Source organism: Abrus precatorius, unplaced genomic scaffold, assembly GCF_003935025.1.
Source record: "Abrus precatorius isolate BTA unplaced genomic scaffold, Abrus_2018 Scaffold3, whole genome shotgun sequence".
Taxonomy (NCBI): Eukaryota; Viridiplantae; Streptophyta; class Magnoliopsida; order Fabales; family Fabaceae; genus Abrus; species Abrus precatorius.
This window is the reverse complement of record NW_020874373.1, coordinates 21,670,094-21,682,855: the sequence shown is the minus strand read 5'-3', so window position 1 is coordinate 21,682,855 and position 12,762 is coordinate 21,670,094. Positions and strand designations below refer to the sequence as shown.

Sequence of the window (12,762 nt, the reverse complement as noted above, 5' to 3'; positions counted from 1 at the left end):
CTGTGATAAATGCCAAAGAGTTGGTAACATTTCCATAAGACATGAGATGCCTTTGAACAATATCTTGGAGGTGAAACTGTTTGATGTATGGGGAATAGACTTTATGGGACCCTTTCCAACTTCTTTTTCTCATGAATACATACTTGTGGCAGTGGATTATGTGTCTAAATGGGTGGAAGGTATACCAACCAGAACAAACTAAGCCAAAGCGGTGATTTCCTTCATAAAGAAAAACATTTTTTCAAGATTTGCAGTGCCAAGAATTCTGATTAGTGATGGAGGATCACACTTCTGCAATAAATACCTTGATAATGTTCTGGATAAGTATGGAGTAAAACACAGAGTAGCAACTCCTTATCATCCTCAAACAAGCGGACAAGTGAAAATTTCAAACAGAGAAATCAAGAAGATATTAGAGAAAGTAGTCAGTAACTCAAGAAAAGATTGGTCAAGGAAGCTTGATGATACATTATGGGCATACAGAACTGCATTCAAAACACCAATTGGTATGTCACCATATGAATTAGTGTGTGGGAAATCATGTCATCTTCCTGTGGAACTTGAACATAGAGCATATTGGGCTACTAAATGGCTGAATTTTGATTCAACCAAGGCTGGAGAAAAGAGAGTGTTACAGCTACATGAACTGGAGGAATTCAGACAAATTGCATATGAAAATGCAAAACTGTATAAAGAAAGGACTAAAAGAATACATGACAGATTCATCCTGCAGAGAGAATTCAGACCAGGGCAGCTAGTTCTACTATTCAACTCTAGATTGAAGTTGTTTCCTGGAAAACTCAAGTCTAGATGGTCAAGACCTTTTATGGTAAAAGAAGTATCTCCCTTTGGTGCTGTGTTACTTGAAGATCAAAGAGAAGGGAGAAAGTTTAAAGTCAATGGCCAAAGACTGAAGATTTACAATGGAGGAGAATTCAATAGGAACACTTTTTCCATTAACTTGGTTTCTCAGCAGTGAGGAACATTTAATGTCAAGCTAGTGACGTTAAAAGAGCGCTTTGTGAGAGGCAACGCACATTTTTGAACCATTTTTACTTTATTTGCAATTTACTTAAACTTTTGTTAATTCTTTATTTCAATTTCAGCAATTTTCTGATTTTAGATTCTGTTTTATATGTGTGTTAGGAATAATGTGTTGATTCAATGAAGGTTCATGCTGTGGATGCATAAATGAGATGATTGAAATTGAATGCATGAGGCAATTAACTTTCTAACGACTTTTGAATAACAAAAAGAGTCACTATTTTGCAGAAAAGTGATCACGCAGAGCTTTAATTACAGGGTTCCATTCTGAACAATCACTTTTGCTGATGAAAGTGATCACGCAGAGGAGCAAGGAACAACACCTTTCTCTGGAACAATCACTTTTGCTGATAAAGTGAACACGCAGAACCCTTTGGAAGACACCCTTATCTGGAACAATCACTTTTCCCAGTGAAAGTAACCACGCCCAGGCTTAAATAGAGGTAATGTGATGCGCGTAGTTACTTTTTCTAATAATAGTGATCACACGCATGAGTTATGTGTAGTTTCAAGTTAAAGTTGATGCGCGTTACCACTTTTTCTAGTAATAGTAATCACGCAGAAGGATATTACCTGCGCGTGATCACTTTTTTTGGAAAAAATGAACACGCACAATTCATTTCAAATTACTCAATGCAAAGCCCTCTGGAACGTTCACTATTTCTAGCAATAGTGAAAACGCGCATGCTATTTACCCTCAAAGTGTTCACTTTTGCCAGAAAAAGTGAAAACGCACACAACATCATCTCTACAACTTCCATTTTTTCTGAAAAAAGTGGCCACGTGCAGTAAGTGTGTCCATTAAAATGCATAAAAGGAACCACGCAGAGCCATTTTCAGAATCTCAAATCTTCATTTCTTCATCTCATTTCTCAAATTCCTGATCTTTCTGACCTTTTGCTGAACGAAATTTGTTTCTAAGTAATCAATTGAAGTTCATTCTGCACATTTCTCCAAATCCAGGTCAGTATTCTACTTCTCTGATTTAGAAATTAGGGTTCTTCATTTTGCAGAATTTTGGGAAAACACTGAGTAATGGAAAAACAGAAATTTTCTTGTTAATAACTAATCTGAACATGCAATTACAAGGCAATGTAGAGTAATTCTCACTTCAATTGATAGATTTTTAGATGGAAAAAGACCTACATTGACAGATTGCATGAGTTAACCTTAGGACTTAAAGTGAAAAATAGTTAGGAAGAAATTTCTGCATAAATGTAACTCTTGAACTCTAGCATTTTGCATTCAAAATCATGAATATCTGAGTTTAAATGCTTCAAGGAACCATATTCTACATTGTTATGATATTCTTAAATTCTGCATTATTCATATTCTGCTATTCTGAAATTGAAAATGTCCTGCATTGCATTGCATTCATGTCTTTCAGTGTATTGAAATATTCTTTTATGCAGGAAATTTAAAAAAAAAATGGTAAGGACATCAGACAACACTCCAGTTGGCTCTTCCAGAGGTACTCCTAGAACAAAGAGAGGAAGATTAGCAGGAGCCTCTTCATCAAGGCCAAATCCTCAACATGATCCAAGGTTCAGGAGCATAGCTCATGAGAATTATTTCAGAGCTAATATCTTGAGAAGAAAGATTGTCCAAGATAGGGCAATTGAGATAGCTGAAGACCATTATCTAGAATACAAGGAGGAAATTCAGAAAAGAGAGTGGGAATCCTTCTGCATGATGGCTGGCATTGGCTGGAGAGACATTACACAAGAATTTTATGCCAATGCCATGAGATTCAAGGGAGATCAGCTGCCTAAATACCATTCAATGGTCAAGGGGACAACAGTTGATTTTTCTGCTGCTAACATCAATAGAGTCCTCAATATTAAGACTCAAAAACAACCTGGACAACAAGACTTTAAAGCATTCAGGGATGCTGAAGATAAGGACTATGTTCAAGTCCTTGAGAGGATTGGGAAACCAGGGACTACTTGGGAGCTGAATCTATCAGAAAAGCCCAAATGCATCACTACCAAGAACCTTTTGCCCTTTGCAAGAGTGTGGAGCACATTTAATTTAAGTTCATTCATGCCTGTTAGGCATAGCTCCACTCTAGCAGTGAAGAGAGCTGAACTCCTATATGCTATAGTTAACGATTTTTATATAGATGTAGGAGAAGTGATTAGTGGATGCATTCTAGACATCCTCAAGAGAAAAAGAGATTCTCTAGCTTTCCCTTCAATTGGAGGTATTGAAATTGGAGATTATCAAATCAAAATTAGAGCTGCACCTCTAATTATAGTAGCTATGGTGAAGGAGATTTATGCTACTGTCTCTTGCACATCAGCAGCCCTAATTCCCTCCCAGTATAAAAGAGAGAATCCAACCACAATGAAGGAGAAGATAGCCTTTATGGCTGAAAGACAAAACTCCTTAGCTGAGAGGCATAATGAATTGCATAGCAGTTTGAAGGCTGGCATCATGCTTCTGGAAGGTGTTCTCATGAACATTGGTCAAAAGATGGGCATGACCAAAGAAGACTTATACTACACTCCAGATTAAGCAGAGAATGCCCAATGCCTGAGGTCAACTGTCTTCAAAGACCTCCCCATCTACAGAACTCATTTCCCTCCACCAGCAGCTGCTGCAGAAGAAGAAGATGATGATGAAGAGGATGATTTGGAAGATGAAGATGAGGATGAAGATGAAGAGTAGATTAGGAATTTAAATTTCTGTCATTAGTTTAATTTTTGTAAAAAGATTGTAATTAGAATTTCAGACTTTTGAGTGTTGTAATTACATTTTAGTTTTATTTTGGTTATGAACAATTCTGTTTTAAATATCTACTAGCTTTGAATTTTATTGAGTTTTTTTTCTGATAATTGATGAACAACTTGTGATGTTTTTGTGCAGACCATGCTCTCAAACTCTGAACAAGGAGCGCATGGAATCATTGAAATATGCACAGCTACCATGAAAGGGGGGTTTAATTCTATACCTCTATTTTCATGTGTACAACTTACATTTGGCATAAAATTTTCACAAGTTAGAAAAATATTAAACTGCATTAGATTTTGTTTTCTTGATAAATAAACCTGATTTTCACCTGATTGAAATTCTGATTGTTGAATTACATAAGTTGTTTTTCTCATTCTTAACATGATTGTCATACTTGTATTTTTTTTAAAAATAAAGCAGTCTTGCCATTTTATTCATGCAAATTCTTGAAGTAAATAGTGAACTGAATTGATAAATATTATCCATTTACTTCCTTGGTGAGACTTGAACCTTTTCATTCATTGATGTGTGACTGATCTCAAATTCTGATTCACTCTCTAGAACTTGCTTTGTTTCTTAACTGAATATGCTGTTTTGCACTAATCACATAAAGGATGGAGGCCATTATTCAGATTTACCTAGTGAGCCAAATAGACTGCCTTTCATTCTTGAATGTCCTAGTTAGCCCCTTTGAGCTGATAGCCTTTCTTTGATTAACCTCTATACAAGCTTTTCTAGAAAAACCATTTTACCTATTCAAATAGAAAAGAGGCAAATTGAGTTGAATCAAAGATAAGTTTTAAAACTAAGTTTGGGGTAACATCATGTTTCTAGTGCATTACTTGAGGACAAGCAATGTTCTAAGTTTGGGGTAAAAAGGATTGAGAAAAGGATTGAAATGAATTAAGAAAGTTAGAAAAAGTCATGCAGAGAAAACATGAAAAAGAAGTAACAAGCTGCAAGTAAAAATAGAAAAATGAAAGAGAAATGAAAAGAAATCAGTAAATCAAAAAGGAAAAGGAAATTGGTAGATAATTCTACAAAAATTTAAACTGTGATTGAAAGTTGATTAAGAATAGAAACAGTTGATGCAGCCCTTACTAAGTTTAAAAGCTTATCTACTCAATTTGCATCTTTTTCTGTTTGAAATTAGCTGCAATTATATCCTGAATTCATTGAAATCATACCTGTCCTTGAGCCTTAATATTACCTAAAAAGTCCTCTTGTTATGTGATTAATTGTAAATTTGCAAAGGAGGTAGAGAATATAGGCAAGCTTATGGAAGAGTTTGATGAATTTGGTGATGCTGAGAGCAAACACAAGCTTAAACACTAATTGAGTTAGAGAAACACTTTCTAAGAGCTGTGATAATGTTTCTCAACTCTGTTTGCATGTAGCTTTAATGATTTGCTTGATTGAAATGAATAAGATTGTGCAGCAAACAAAGAAGTCAAGTGTGACTATCATGATGAAGAATTGGTGAATGACTTAGTGAGAAAACAATTAGAATGCATTGTAGTAAAATGAATTTTTAATCTGAATTTTTCTGAAAAATGTAAAAAGTTTTTGGATTTCAATTAATAAGAATTTACCCCCTTGATATGTTCTAATTTACTTGAGGACAAGCAAAAATTCAAGTTTGGGGTAGTGATGAATCCATATTTTACTAGTATTTTACAATAGTTTTTAGTGCAATTAATAAAGAAAACATGCTAGAAATAGTAGAAAACCCTTAAAAAAATAATAAAATGTTGCATGTCACTTTTAAACATAGTTATTTTAAAATTCATTGATTTTCTATGTAAAAGGTGACATTTCAAGTATGCTTTTGTAGGGAATTCTGAGCTAAGTTCATGAGGATTGGTTGATCAAAGGAAAAATAGAAGAAAAGTAGCAAAAATTGGAGGAAAGAAGTTGATAATTGAAGAACAACCTCTGAGTGATCACTTTCGCTAGTGAAAGTGATCACTCCAGAACCATAAAATGGAAAAGAGCTTCTGCGTAATCACTTTTGCTGGCAAAAGCGATCATTCCAGAGAGGTTGCAATGAGAAGAGCTTCTGCGTAATCACTTTTTCTGCAAAAAGTGAGCGTTCCAGAGAGTCCTCCAAGAAGAGTAGCTGCGCGTGTTCACTATTACCAGCAAAAGCGAACACGCGCAAGAAAGCAGCTTCTGCGTGTTCACTATTTCCAGCAGAAGTGAACACGCGCATGACATTAGCAAAGGAAGCTTCTGTGTAGCTACTATTTTCAACAAAAGTGAACACTTTGAAGTGCGCGTGGCTACTATCACCAGCAGAGTGTGATTACTATTGCTGGAAAAAGTGATCACACCAGCAGAGCGGGAATTCTATAAAAGGCAGTTAGCTCAGGAATTTTGTAGTTTTTTGTTCATTTTTCATTTTACATTTGTTTTTGTTGTTGAGAGAGTCAGAGAGGGAGATTGAGGACGAACACCAAGCTTCATTTCTTGAGGAATCAGATTGGAGACTGGCTTGAAGATGTTTCTTCTTTGTTCATTCTCTTCTTCTCTCCTCTTCTCTTCTCTTTTTGTAATGTTTGCTTAAACTCTTTGTGGTTAGGAACTATGAATCTAAAATGGAAATGTTGAATTGATTTTGGATCTGAACTTTGAGTTTTGGATTGGATTGAGTGATTGATTCTGCTGTTAAAGTAGTGATTGAATGGAAATTTGATCAACTAATCATAGAGGAACTCTTATTAATGGGAATTGAGTTTGTTTCTGAGATCTGAATTAATTGCCAAGGTTATTGGTTTCTTAGGGATAAGATATCTTAATCTTGCAATCTTTTGGTTTCTCAAACTTAATGCAGCATTTGATTGGATTAGATCTAAGGGATTAGAGTGATTTGATTAGATGCTAGATCATTGAGGCAAGGGATTGTCCTTTGATTAATACAATGTGAAACTGATTGTCATTCCATCTAAATGCTTGAAAGTTCAAAGCTTTATTGATTTAATGTTGAAGTTTTGGTGAAACAATTTCCTAACTACTCTTTCTACATCTGTTTACTATATACTTTTGTACTAACTGTTCTGTTTTACTTTCTAATTTTGTTTTTGATACATTCATACCAATTCCATCTAAAATTTGTAAAGCTCAACTAATTATGATCTTGTGAAGTGGTAATTGAGAACTTTATTCCCTGAGGACGATACTTGGAACTCAATTTGATTCTAAGATTTTTTATAACTTGCTACAACAACACTAGTACACTTGCTAGTCAGTTTACCTTCATTGCAACAGCAGTTGTAAAGATTGTGACACATCTCTGCTTGTTAATTGTTCAGCCAGCTGTCCAATTTGAGTTTCTAACTTCTTCATAGAAGCTTCTTGATTCTTGATGCTGGATTGAGTGACTTTCATAAATTGTAACATTGTTTCCTCAATCTCGTTCATTCTTTCACTCATTGGTCTAGCTGAATGTTGACTCCTTTGAGGTTGAGTAGAAGAATTTCCTTGAAAGTACTGCTGTTGTTGGTGATTTCCTGCATTTGAAAATGGAAGAGATGTATTAGTGTTTTTCATTGCAGAATTCTGAGGATTCCAATTATAAAATTGTTGATTCCTATTATTAGAATACTGAAATCCAGGAGGAAATGATTGTTGAGGATAAGATTGTTGTTGTCTTTGATAATTCCCCATATAATTGACTTGCTCTTGTGATTCAGGTGTAGGTACATCACATGCACCATTAGCATGATTCCCTCCACAAAAATCGCATGTCAACTGACTTGTTACCACATTTCCAGTCTGCAAATTATTAATCTGCTGAGTCAAAGCTGCTATTTGATCAGAAAATAATTGGTTCTGCAGCTGATTCTGTGCAAGAAAAGTTTCCATCATCTTTGCTTCATATTCATTGCCACTTCTTGTATTCCTCAAGTTGGAATTCTGATACATGGATGAAGCCATCATCTCAATGATTCTTTGGGCTTCTTCCAAGGATTTCATGCTCAAAGATCCTCCTGCAGCTGCATCAATCATAGTTCTAGTTACTACATTCATTCCATTATAAAAAGTTTTGAGCTGCATCCATTCTGGAATACAATGATGTGGACATCTTCTTAGCAACTCTTTATATCTTTCCCATGCTTCATAAAGTGATTCTCCTTCCTGCTGCACAAAAGATGTTATTTCTCCTCTCAGCTTAGCAGCTTTTGAGGGAGGAAAATATTTTGTTAGAAATTTATTCACAAGTTCAGTCCATGTGGTAATACTTCCCTGAGGCTGTGCTTGTAACCAACATTTGGCTTTGTCTCTTAAAGAAAATGGAAATAGCCTCAGTCTTATAGCATCTTCACTTACTCCATTCATCCTTATAGTATCAAACAACTGCAGAAAATTAGAAATATGCAGATTAGGATCATCAGAAATTCCACTAGAAAATTGGTCCTGCTGCACTAGGTGAAGTAAGGCTGGTTTTATCTCAAAATGATTGGCTTGAATGATTGGTCTAACAATTGAAGAATTATAGCCTTGCATATCTAGAATTGCATAATCTCCTAGTGTTCTCATTCTATGTTGTTCTGCCATTTCAACTTTTGGAGTTGGTTGTCTAAAAGGTGAATGTTTCCTATGTGCAAAAGGAGTGATGATGATGCGAGATTTTGCTACTCGTTATGCACAAAGATTGTCGTTAATCCTCATCAAATATGCAAAGAAATGTATGCAATACTAGGGTGTTGTCTTAGGTTGTCTCCAAGGAATTTTTGGTTGGGAACATACATCGAACAAGTGTAAACATATATTTTAAAGCAAGTAAATTGGGGGGAGGTTTGTCAATTTCCAGATTTTAATCAAGAGCAAAATGTAAACTAGTAAAATTCAATCAATTGAGAAGAGTAATCCCTAGTCAATCAATGAGTTCTATCACTATTCTTCCAAATGATTCAATAATCCCCTATTTTTCCCTTGAATTAAGTTAATCTAACAAGCAAAAATTAACTTTAGCATCCCAATTAAAATTAAGCATCTTAATAGGCTCTAATCTCTATCCCTAAGATTAAGCAATCTCTAAGATTAATCAAAATTAAGCAATTTTGGATTAGAATTTCGTTTGGGTAATTTAGGGTTCATTAAGCAATGTTCCCATCATGCAAATTTCATTTCATTCAGAGATTGGGGTTAATAAATCCAAGGAAATAAAGAGTAATATTGCCATTAAACCCAAGAATTCAAGAACCATGTGAGTTGACTAGGAATTACAAGAGAATTCAGCCATCCATATGGATGGGCTTCACAAATGAAAGAAGGAAATGCAGAAACGTAAGCAACATTAATGTAAAATCAATGAGAATCAAAGGAAAATTGGAAATTAAAACCTATAATGGACCCTTGGCTGTCACCCAAAGATCCTAAGCTATGCAAAATGCTCCAAAAGTGGGAAAAGAATCTAAGGAAATGTAAAAAGCTCCGTACCCTAATTTCTCAAATTCTATTTATAGTGCAGAAATTTTTGCCCAAAGTGACAACTATGGTTTCATAGTGATAACGCGCAGCGTTCCAAAGTGATTATGCACATTCTATAGTGATAACGCGCAAGGTCTGTGATTTTGGCCTCTCTGGAGTTATCACTTTGGCTTCTCTGGAGTTATCACTTTGGCTTCATAGTGATAACGCGCAACGCCCCAAAGTGATTACTCTCGCTCCATAGTGTTTACGTGCAGGTCCTGTGTTTTTACCCTCTCTGGAGTTGTCACTTTGACATCAGAGTGATAACTTTGGTTGCTCCAGAGTGTCTACTATGGTTCCATAGTAGCTACGCACAGGATCTTGTACTTTTTTGCCTTTCTGGAGTTGTCACTATGGGTTTATAGTGATCACTCTGGTCTACCTTTCTGGAACAAGCTTGCTGTAGTGTTCACTATGGACTCCAAAGTGATCACTTTCACCTCAAACTTTCTCAAATGCTAAAAATCCATGGAAAAAGTCTAGAAACTCCTGCACAATTATTCAAATGATCAAAATTACAAACTATATCTATGTAAATCAATGTAAATTAACCTAAAATTAAGAAATCTATTATAAATTGACCAAAATAATATTTTTATGTTATTTACAACCCTAAGTTTACTTTTTTTCTATTAAGAAACATTAAAATAACAAGTAAAAATCCATAAAATGTGGATTCATCACAACCCCAAACTTAAACTTTTGCTTGTCCTCAAGCAAATCAAAATTCAATAAAGTCAATTGTAAGAGGGTTGTATTTATCCAAAAATTTTCTTTCAAAATTTTCATTCCAAAATTAAACTCTAATTGACACTTCCAATGTTTCCATAATCATTGATTCATTCAATAAAGAAATCATGCCCAATTCAATTAATTCCAAGCAAAGTCCCACTAAACTGAGCCAAAAATCTAGCAAGGTTTCATGTAATCCACACAATGCAAAGAAATTATCTAACTCAAAAGATGGTGTTTCACTCTTCACTCATCCATATTTCAGGCTAAGTGTTTTCCCTCAGTTCATGCAGTTTGCCTCACCCTACCATATGCTTGCCCATGTTCTCAATCTCTTTTGCCTAGATACAAGGAACCACCTATCAAGAGGACTTTGTTGGTCACGAATGTATTAAGTTAGGTCAAAATGTTGATCAAGGAGGGTCAAAAGTTCAAGTGGGTTTTTAAGAGGAGGGAATTCCTTTAAGTGAGTGAGTACAATAACTAAGAGTGGAATGCATAAAATGATGCAGCAAATGATATTCAAGCACTCCTTCACCATATTTTTCATTTACTTTGCCTTATGTGGAGAATTCTTTTTCTATCAAAATGACTTGCTACATTTTTCTTTTTCTTTTCCTTTCATCATCATTTCTTTTTTTTTTAGACTTTGATAATCATTCTCTTCTTCAAATTCAAGCAATTTTTTTTTGACATGTAAAATTGACATTTAAAATCCTCACCACCCGAAACTTGAGAGCTTGCTTGTCCTCAAGCAACTACAATCATAATCAGCACCCCAAACTTAATTTATTGCATTCACTCTTGATGCAACTCAAAAGAAATACCTCTATTAAGGGAAGGAAGATGTTTTTGCAGATTAAGTTTGGCAAATGAAGGAATGTAGAACAAGGGAAGTTAGGTGTAAAGGTGTTGAAGGGTTGGTGGTTGCGTGCAAAGATGGCCTCAATCAGCTAGATGGAAGATTGCACAATGCATATTTAATTAAGAAGCAGGGCAAGTTCTAGAAGATGAATGCAAATATACATGTAAATTGCACACCGAAATGAATTTAAAGGCTCAATTCTCTACCATGGTGAAAGGTGATAATTACTTAACAATATGTGATTACAATTCACCTTACAAGAAGATATGCACAGCATGGTAGGAATGAAAATATTCAAAAACAGAGGATGATCATGAGTTGAATGGGAAGTGCAATCAAAATATAACTATGGAATTACAAAACTGGACTATATTAAAAGAGAGATAAGGAAAATATTTTTATATTTTCATTTAACACTGTGCAAGAAAATTAGACTAAGAACAATGGAAATAGTGGTAAAGAGATCACCCCCTTTTTCATAGAAAGTAGAATCACAACTCAGGGGTCAAATTCATGCTCCTATTGATGGAACTGAGGGCACTTTCTGCACAAATATACATAGAATTCAGTATAGGGAGCAAATATAAAGTCATAAAATAGAATATATATATATATATATATAAACAAAAATGTTGGAGATGTTCAGATTAAGAGGAACAATAAGAAAATAAAGCAGTAAAGGTGGAAACGAAAATGTACGATATTTACAAGAAATTGATGGTTAGCAGTAAATACAGGGAAATAGTAGAAAGTAAACTACGACTAGATAGCATTTTCATCGGAGCTAGAAAAAGAAGAGTCATCATCATCTTTGGCGGCTGCTGGGAGGTCGTCATCTGAGGTACTGGAGCTGTTGTCATCGGCTTCAGCTCTGGTAGGGGCAAGTGGAGGAAAGGGTGGAAGGTCACTCTGGACTGCTGCTCGCAGGTAAGGGGCACTGAAAGTAGGAGCTTCATAAAGCTGTGTGGTAGTCATCCCCAGCTTTTTCCCAATATTCAGCAGCATAGTGTCCATCAGAGTCATAAGGGCCTTCTGCCCAGCATGAATGGAATCCTGCCTCAGAGCAAGCTGCTTCATCTACTCCCTCATCCTTATTGGAGTATCCCTCTTGTAATCAGCTGGTAGAGATAGTCCTGGGTCAGCATTCTTTCTGAGTTTGAAGAAGTCCTTCACCATTGCAGTAGTAATAGGAGGAGCTGCTCTAATCTTCTGCAGGTAGTCCCCAAAATCTACCCCAGCGTCTTAGCACAGCATGGTGATGATAGATGGGAAACCCATGGAATCTCTGCTTCTGCTCAAGATGTCCATAATGGAACTGCTGATTACCTCACCCACATGGATGGGCATTCCTGTCAAAATGGCATAAATAAGCTCTGCTCGCTTCACTGCTAAGGTAGAGGAGTGGAGGACCGGCATGAAAGAACTGAGGATGAAGACACTCCAGATTTTTGTTGCGGGGATGAGGTGCTTGGTGGTCAAGTTCTTGGGTTGCATCTTGCAGTCAAACTCCCAATTCTCACCTTCTTTGCAGACAGTTTCAAGGATAGGCTTGTAGTCCTTATCCTCTTGGATGCTGAAGGTTGTAAAGTCCAGTTGGCCAGCTGACTTATGCACAATTGGGATATTCAGAACTCTTTGGATGTTGGAGGGGGTGAAGTTGATCAGTTTTCCCCTCACCATGCTGTGTCTGGGAGGGAGAGTGTCACTTTTAATCCTCATTGCGTTGGCGAAGAACTCTTGGGTGATTTCCTTCCACCCATTTCCAGCACAGGTTGTAAAAAGGTCCCATCCTCTTCTCTGAATCTCTTCCTCAAATTGGGGATAAGTGCCTTCTTAAATCTCAAAGTTACGGTCCTGTACTAGCTTCCTTCTCAGGATATTTGTTTTAAAATATTCTTCATGTTCCAAGGACC

The 12,762-nt window shown here is 35.9% G+C and overlaps 1 non-coding gene across 1 annotated transcript; it reads left to right on the top strand.

Moving 5' to 3' along the window:
• The first annotated feature begins 7,843 nt into the window (after positions 1 to 7,843).
• On the top strand, positions 7,844 to 7,950 carry LOC113863990. The gene has a single exon (XR_003504600.1). It is a non-coding gene; the product is annotated as a small nucleolar RNA R71 (small nucleolar RNA).
• The last annotated feature ends 4,812 nt before the right edge of the window (positions 7,951 to 12,762 follow it).